Below are 6,000 nucleotides of genomic sequence, written 5' to 3'. Positions count from 1 at the left end.
AATTAAGAAAATGCTCTACATCCTGGCCTACAACCCAATCTTATTCAGGCATTTTCTCAACTGAGGTGCCTTCCTCTCCAATGACTCTGCTTTGTGTCAAGGTGACAAAACTAGTACACCAAGAAGCCCAGTCCCCTGGCTGAAGTGGCCACTTGGTTTCTTCTTGATCATGGTGAAAGGTGAGAGAAGAGAAAATGCTCCAGCAAGAGTGTGTTTGGGAATGGTTTTGAAAATCCCCAGGTCCAAACTTTACACAGGAAGTTGGTTTATTACGGACAGACAGGCTCTGTGGCAATGTTTGCCCTGTAAGTAACAGATAAACAGTGGTATCCAGGGGTTAAAGGTGCTTGCTGCTTTATCTGCAGCCCAAAGGGTCTGACACCTTCTTCTGGCCTATTAGGGCGCGCGCACACACACACACACACACACACACACACACACACACACAATCTTCTAGCAAGAGTATAAAGCAATCAGAAATTAAAAAAAAAAAACATTGAAAGCTCTAAAAAGAAAAAAACAAACGGAATAACAAAAAGTGGCCGTCACCAGTAACCACTGAACTGCCTAGCAAAACAGGATTATTTTGCAAAAAAACTGCCTACAGTTTCCAAGTCTAGTAACATTGTGTAGAAATGGCTGTAATAAAATAGGAACTTAGGCTTGAGATCGGGACAACAATGCAATTTAGCATTACCCAGTATCAAGGAATCACAGACCTTCCAAACTAGCCATTCCATACCTAGCAAAGACTCCCGCTGTCCATTATCTAGAGTCTGGATAAAGAAAAACAACAAAAATACCAAAAAGAAGCAAAACGACAAAAAACCCCGACTGTAAGAACATGTTCTTTAGACACATTGAAACATGCCATTACGCCAGGCTCTGTAGAGAGCACGAGGTCCTGGGGAAACCGGGTATGCTCAGCACACAGGCTTGTTTATCGGCAGAAGGAAGGCTCGTGCCTGTCTCCACCCGGCAGGCTGGAGGGGGGTGTAGCTAACCCAGTGATCTGTGGTATATGTAGGGCCAGGCCTCCCTGCACCCCAGGCTACATGTCTATCCCAGACCCGGAGCGCTGTTTCTCAGCCAACAGAAGCCATCCTCAGGGGAGATGTCACACTGCTGTAGTTTGGGGACCTCTGTGCTGTCTGTATGACCAAGACCACACCTGACCCTTCCCCAGGCCCTAAAGCTTCATCGTGTTCACGGGATTGAAACCACTGTTACCAGTAAACCACTCCTTCCCCCCCCCCCCCCGCAAAATCGTGCTGTACTTAAATTCCTTAATAATAAACTGCCCAGTGTCAGAGTCTAGAAGTTTGCACCAGTACCGGTTTCCTGTGTCAACTTGACACAAGCTAGGAGTCATCAGAGAGGAAGGAGCCTCAGTGGAAAGAACACTGAGATACAGCTGTATGGCACTCTCTCAATCAGTGATCAATGCAGGAAGACTCAGCCATTGTGGGTGGTCCCATCCCTGGGCTGGCGGCCCTGGGTTCTAGAAGAAAACGGGCTGAGCCAGCATGGGAAGCAAGCCGGTAAGCAGCACTCTTCCATGGCTTCTGTATCAGCTCCTGCCTCCGGGTTTCCAGCCCTGATGAGCTCCTGTCCTGACCTCCTCAAATGACGGGCTGTGATTTAGAAGTGTAAGCCAAATGAACCCCTTTCCCCCAACTTGCTTTCTAGTCATGTGTCACCGCAATAGAAACCCTAAGACAACTGGCTACTGAACCACATTCCTTCTCCCCTCATACAAAGATTCCCCCCCCCTCCCCAGGGCTCTAAACAGCAGAACAGCTTAACTGCTTTTTAGCAGGAAAATGATACATTATGAATGGTCGAATAGAGAACATTTAACAAAAGGAAAAATTCACTTATGAAGAATCGAAGGCTGGGGGCAGGGAGACCACCCACTCGGAAAGGCACCCCCGGCTCAAACCTGAAGACCTGAGCAGGGATCCCGGCACCGACGTGAAAAGCCAGGCCTGTGATTCCGGTGGCAGGGAGGCAGAGCCTGAAGGATCCCAGGCCGCCCCGCCCCAATTGCTTCTTGCTGACAGACACGGAACTAAACTGCACGCATACCCGGTTCATCCAAAGCAGCGAGCACCATGTTCAGTGAGGCAGCAACCCCTTCTCGAAAAAGACGGTGGAAAGTACCAAGGACACCTGATGCCAACCGATAGCCTCCGAGTGCACGCCCACACAGGCACTACGCCCCCCCCCCCCAGAGAAACTAATGCTGAGTTACAGTCAGCAAAAGCATAAATTGATACTCTGTGCAGATTTTTTTTTCTCTGTGCAAATTTTAAAGGTACTAAATAACCTGGCCTGAACATACACATCAGAAGAAAATAGCCGCAGGAATGACAGGCATCAACCTGAGATTAGCAGCTCTCTGGGGGGGGGGGGGGTGAGAGGAGTAACGGAAGCACCTCGGTTTTGCTCTAATGCTCTCTTCCTGGTAGTTAATTTCTTCTCTGCTAGACAGGCTCCCCTATGCAGTCCGTAGCCCAGGCTGGCCCCAATCTCCTGCTCTTACCACCTGAGTCCCAAATGCTGGGATTACAGGTGCGTACCATGACACCAGCCTCTCATGCCTTCATTCTTTAAGGAAAAAAAAAAAATTTTGGAGGCTGAAGAGATGGCTTAGAGATGGTTAGGAGCACTGGCAAACCTTCCGAAGGTCCTGAGTTCAATTCTTAGCAACCATATGCTGGCTCATAACAATCTATAATGAGATCTGGTGCCCTCTTCTGGCGTGTAGGTATGCAAGCAGACAGAACACTGTATATATAATAAAATAAATAAATCTTTTAAAAAATCAAACTATTAACACTGAATTGGTAAATGTTTTCTCGTGCTCTATAACTGTGTATGTTAAAAGTCACGGTTATAAAATGCTTTTAAAAAGAGGAAGGTTCAAGTATCCCTGAAACAGGAAGTTGTGATGAATATCTTTACTCCTAATTTCCTTCCCGAGTGATTCCTTTAAACTTCTGCTTTTGCAGCCTTTCCTAGAATGGGAGTCCCCACTTCACCATTTGGTTTTACTCCTTGGCCCAATTCCCTTTTAAGGCCCCCTTCAACCCTGATTTAGGAACAGCAGGTCCACCCCAACTGCCTCTTGCTGAGACAGAGCTGGAGCCGTTTCTGGTTTTGCAAAGGATGCTTTGTGTGAATATTTAACATACAAATTACCAAAATGTCTAAAAAACAGAGAAAGAAAAGCCAGCCAGATCTATTCTTTCCGCTCACATCCAGCAACCATTTCAAAGAAACACCGTTACTATAAATGTCTCAAGGGAAAATAAGGTGTATCACATGCTCTCTTACCAGGACTCTGTTTGCATTCAAAGAATTCTCTATTAAAAAAAAAAATCACATATCTAGTCTTGTATTTTAAAAGATAGAAATTAAGATATTGCTTAAGCTTCTTTGCACTTTGGGGTTAATTTCCCCAAATTGCCATATCTCTCCTCCACATTAAGCACCTTGGAGGGATGGGCTGGGAGGAGGATGGCTCAGTGGGTAAAGCACTTGTTGTTTGAGCATGAGAACTTGAGTTTGAAATCTCCAGCAATTCCCTCTGCCCTGCCCATGGTGGCACATGCCTGGCTCCCTGAAGCTGGTGAGGGAGAGACAGGCAGATTCCAGGGGCCCACAAGCTGGCCAGCCTAGCCACCCAGTGAGGTCCAGGTTCAGTGAGAGGCTTTCTCAAAGACTACACACACACACAGCACCTTGGTGAGCCGGCTTTTAGACACAGCCAGGCCACCTGGCACTTGCTCCACACACCAAGCAGGCTTTGGATTTATGCTGTATGCTGCAGGGCCTCTGCCTTCCATCACTTGGACTGCAAGTTGGCCATGACCAGCCGCCTCCAGCATCTGAGAGCTTACTAAAACGTGGGCTCTAAGCTGTTGCATGTCTCCTGCTTAGCTGACTACTGTGATGCGGTTTGTAAAGTTCGTTAATCGTAAGTGTCCTTAGTGCTAAGATAGGGTCCCAGGCAGCCCGCAGGCTTACTATGAGGTGCTGGGATCACAGGCGTGCAGAACCACGCCTGGCCTCCAATGGTCCTGGGAACTGGAACCAGGGGTGTGCATATGCTACATAAGCATTCCACGGACTGAGCTCCATCACACACACACTCACACAGTGAGCTCCATCACAAGCCCCTGGTGCTTGTACTTTTATGTCTGTTTTGACAATAGCTTAAATAATTTTACCTCCCCCCCTATATTTTGTTACTAGCTACTAAGCCCCATTCCACACATGCTAGTGCCTGAGTGGTTAACAGATGACAAGTAAAGATCTGAGACCAAGTTTGTGAATGTGCAAGCCAGGACAATATGCTAAAACTGTCATATGAACACAAAGAATTTAAATACATTCCAATTCCAGAGGTTAAAAAACACCTTAATATCAGTATACACGCACACAAACATATATGTAGGCATGTGTGTGTGTGTGTGTATATATATATGCACATATATATATGTGTGTGTGTAGAAAGAACACTGGAATTTTGGTTTCTTTTTTTAGTTTTTGATTTTTCGAGACAGGGTTTCTCTGTTTTAGCCCTGGCTGTCCCAGAACTCAATCTGTAGACCAGGCTAGCCTCGAATTCATAGAGATCCACCTGCCTCTACCTCCTGAGTGCTGGTATTAAACCTAAATGCCACCACTGCCCAGATGAATTTTGGTTCCTTTAAAAAACAGAAACATTCTAAGAATATGTTTTCATCTTAATCCCAGGTGTCGGGGTATGGGGCTGCTTTGCAGCAGTTGACTCCGATTTGCCTCCTGCTTTGGCGGAGGTGTGATTTTGTCAGCTGTGTGTAACTTGCAATTCTGGAAACTTTTTATAGGATCCCAAGAGGCATGATGGGTTGTTTCTGGTTGCGGTTTGTTCAGTAGTCATGTGCAAATTAAAACAAGACAAAATTACATATCCTGACCTCGAAGATCAAGCTTGCCCCAAGGAACTGGACACCCCCTAATCAGCAGGAAGTCATCTAATGATGTTGACCCCTTTCCAACCCTTGACTTTATTCAGAGATCTCTTCCCCCATCCTTATCTAGTGTTAGGGAGTTGAAAGGGTGGAAGAGAAGGGGTAGAGAAGAATGGAAGAACCCACAAAGCAGCTAACGCTGGCTACACACACACACACACACATACACACACACACACACACACACACACACACACACACACACACTGCTTTAAAAAGGGTTTTTTTTTTTTCACATTAGCAGTGTTGATACCTCCTGTGTATGCTTTGAGGAAGGGTCTGTGTAGCCGAAACTAGCCTTTAAATTTGCCATCCCCTCAACCTCAGCCTCATACTGGGATATAGGGGTGTTCCACACATCCAGCTTGTCCCTTAGCTTAAAATCATGCTAACAATTGTTGCTTAATGGTTGAACTGTGGCGGCTTGGGTGTGAAGTGTTCTCCACAGACTCATTAGCTGGGGTGCTGTTCTTGGAGTTGAGAACCTGTGGGAGCTGAGAGCCAGCCAGAGAAGGTGGGCTGAGGTGCAGTGGGGGGTTCAGGCTTGCTTTGTGCCCTCTGGTCCTTGGAGATGGAGTCCCAGTCACACACTGGCCCCAGGGTGCCTCCTTATGCCATGCCTCTCCTTCCACAAAAGTTGGATCCCTTCAAACTGGGGGTCAAAATAAGTCTTTCCTTGTCCTAAGTTGCTTCTTGCCATATAGTTGGTCCCGGCAAAAGAAAGTAGCCAACATTCCACCTAACTATAGCGCATAACGCTGTCGAACTTTAGAGACCTATCTGTTCTTACCACTTAATGTCATGTTGCAGTGGCCACTTCCTTGAAAGCTGTGGCTGACACCAGTCACACCCCGTTCCCCTCCTCCTGGCCAGAAGGCTTCTGTCAGGGTGCCTGTGGAGTCAGGGGTCCAGAGCCCTGTTTCCTGCCATCTCTTGTTGGTAGGGTGGCTGTGCACTCCGGTGGGGCTGCGGGAAGAAC

Source organism: Psammomys obesus, unplaced genomic scaffold (genome assembly GCF_907164565.1).
Source record: "Psammomys obesus unplaced genomic scaffold, mPsaObe1.curated_primary_1811, whole genome shotgun sequence".
NCBI lineage: Eukaryota > Metazoa > Chordata > Mammalia > Rodentia > Muridae > Psammomys > Psammomys obesus.
Note: the sequence above shows the minus strand (reverse complement) of the source record.